The sequence below is a fragment of the Athene cunicularia genome (assembly GCF_003259725.1).
Source record: "Athene cunicularia isolate RWA chromosome 20 unlocalized genomic scaffold, athCun1 chr20_part2, whole genome shotgun sequence".
Lineage (NCBI taxonomy): Eukaryota > Metazoa > Chordata > Aves > Strigiformes > Strigidae > Athene > Athene cunicularia.
Window position 1 is genome coordinate 1,167,671 of NW_020799126.1, and position 2,640 is coordinate 1,170,310.

Genomic DNA, 2,640 nt, shown 5'->3' on the forward strand with positions numbered 1-2,640 from the left:
CCCCAGGCTCCCCGACGCCGTCCGACCCCGTCTCCTTCCCCAATGTGTTCTTTGTCCAGCTTGTGGCCCTGCCTCTCCCCCTTGGTTTTTTTCCCCTTCTTTTAATAAACGTGGCACCTGGAGAATTTTCCCTTTAAACACCCAGCCTTGCATTTTAGTGAGTTTTATTCCGTCTCTTAATTAGAGAACTGGAAAAAACATCAATTGTTACCGACCAGGGGCACCTGCGTACCGCGGGCTGCCATGGCAGGAGGTGCTGCCCCAGCGCCACACGCACAGTCCTCGTGCCCTCGGGGGGGCTGAACGCCCCGAGACACGGCCTGCAACACCCCCCGACCCTCAACCCATATGACAAACCCCTCCCTGATGGGATTTTGCTGCCTCGGTGGCAGAGCTCGGGGTCTCTGGGCTGCCAGTGCCGCTGGCAGGGCGCTGCTCCCCGGGGGCCCCGATGGCTCTTCCCCGGCTGCGGCCTCGCAGCGAGCGCGGGAGCGGTGCCGGCGCGGGGTGCAGACCCGTTTTGGGGTGTAGGAAGGGGCTGTGTGTGGCAGGGCCGGTCGGCGCAGGCGCTGGGGCTCAGGCTGCCTCCCCGCTCTGTCCCTTGTTGTCTGTCACGGGGCAGAGCCACCCCAACCCTTTGCTAGTGGGGAAATAGGGGCTGCTGGGGGGTTTGCACCCAAACTGCTGTTGTGCTGCTGCACCCGCACACGGGCACGGCTCCAGGGGGATCTGGGTGCTCTCCCTCACCCAGACTCCCCCATCCCAAACGTTTGACCTCGCTGTCTCACCATGGCCTAGCCCAGCTTGACCAGACCCCCGGCTCCCCCCTGGCCGCCCCCAGCCCCACCGGGCAGCACGTCGGGCCGGGTTCATGGGGGAATATTCCCCACCAGCTCCTCAGAAGAAAGGCGAGTGCTTACCCAACAGCGCTGCGCCGGGAAGCTGATACTCCCCGAGAACATTGCCTCATACCATCCGTGCGTGCCTGGGATGGGGAGAAACGCCGGGGAGCTGCAAAAGCCATCCAAAAATGAATGTACTGTCTGCAGCAGCGCCGGGGCAGCAGCCCGGGGGAAGCGACCGCCATGTGTCATGGAAGGAACAGCAAAGGAAAGGGTCTTGTGAGGATAGCGGGAGCTGCACCGCAGGAGCAGGCTGTGCCGTCCCCGCGGCTCCGCGGGCTTCGTGCAGCCTCTGAAGCGCTCCGGGACAAACTTGGGATTGACTCTTCCTCTGCGTGCGGTGCCTCCTCACGACGCCCGCAGAGGGAAGGTGCTCCCAGCCCCAGGATGCTGCGGCGAGGTCCAGGCCCCGGGGCAGCCTCCGCTCACCCCCACTTTTGACGCTCTCTGTAGCCAACGTGGCCTCGGGCATCTCCCGCTGTACCCGAGCAGGGAGCAGTTTTGCAGCCCGGCTTTGCTGCCTGGCCCCGGGGCAGGAGCGGGGCAGAGCCCGAGCGGGCAGCGCAGACAGGCAGCTCGTGGGCAGGGCGCTGCCCGTCTGGGCGCTGCGGCGGCCCGGCAGCCAGCTGCTCCCCACTTTGATGTGGAGTCCCTCCGGCTCCGCACAATGCAACCCGGCTCAGGCTGCAGACTGGGGTGGGCGTGAAGCAAGGGTGATTGATTGTCTTGTTTTGTTCCTCCAAGGCTGTCCCGGACCGTTCGGATTCACATCCAAAGTCCCCAGAGAGCAGTGGGGGGACAGCAGCGTCCACCCAGGCCGCAGGGATGGGGCTGGTGAGGTGCGGGCTCCGGCCAGGGCCAGCAGGTCGGGGGACCAGGGTTGCTGCTGCCCTCCAGGCCGCTGGCTAAGGTGGTTTGAGCCCTCTGTGCCTCAGTTTCCCCACCGCCACTGCCCCTTCGGAAGGTGCTGGTGTCTCTGGATGACACGCACCTCGTGAAACTGCCCTCCGTTCCTCCCAGGTACTTTGGGCACCCCCTGAATTAAGGCAGGCAAAGGGAGCACAGGAGCCCCACCAAGGGTAAAGCTCACTGGGACTCGAGCGTGTTGACCTCTGAGAAACTGAGTTTAGCTCCATCCAGCTGATGAGTCACGACTGTGCGACGTGCTCCCTGCAAGCAAGGTTTCCACCACAGAGTTAACAGGCTTTTCTGGGAAGCACTGGGGTTCCGGGCTTCCTAATTATTTTCAAACCCTATTGGCAGCCTCCCTGTGACAGGGATTATGCCTGCTCGAAGCACAGCACTCAGGCATGCTCCGAGTCCTGAAAGCGCTAATTGACTTTACGTTTGGCCTCGCTGCTGAGAGCCTGCTCTCTCACAGCCCCTGTCCCTCCTCCTGCTACTGCATCGAGCCCGCCTGCATGTGGTTTGAATTTCTTCCCCGGCGAAAAACCCCCTTTCTCCTGCCTCGGTGTCATCTTTCCCTGGAACTGAGTATGGGGGAAATGAAGAGGAGGCCGAATGTTCACGGAGCGAGTGACTACGTCCCCTCTCAAGGCAACGACAGGAGCCTCGTGAAAGCGAGGGGCGAAGCCTGTTCCCGGAGCCACCCGATATCCCTTGGCACGGCGATTTCAGTCGCCTTCAGGTGCCTCCTGATGTGCCAATAAGCCCCGGGCAGTGGAGCCTCGCGTGGAGGAGGCTGCCCTGGCACCTTTAGCCCTCTCTTCCCTCCCTC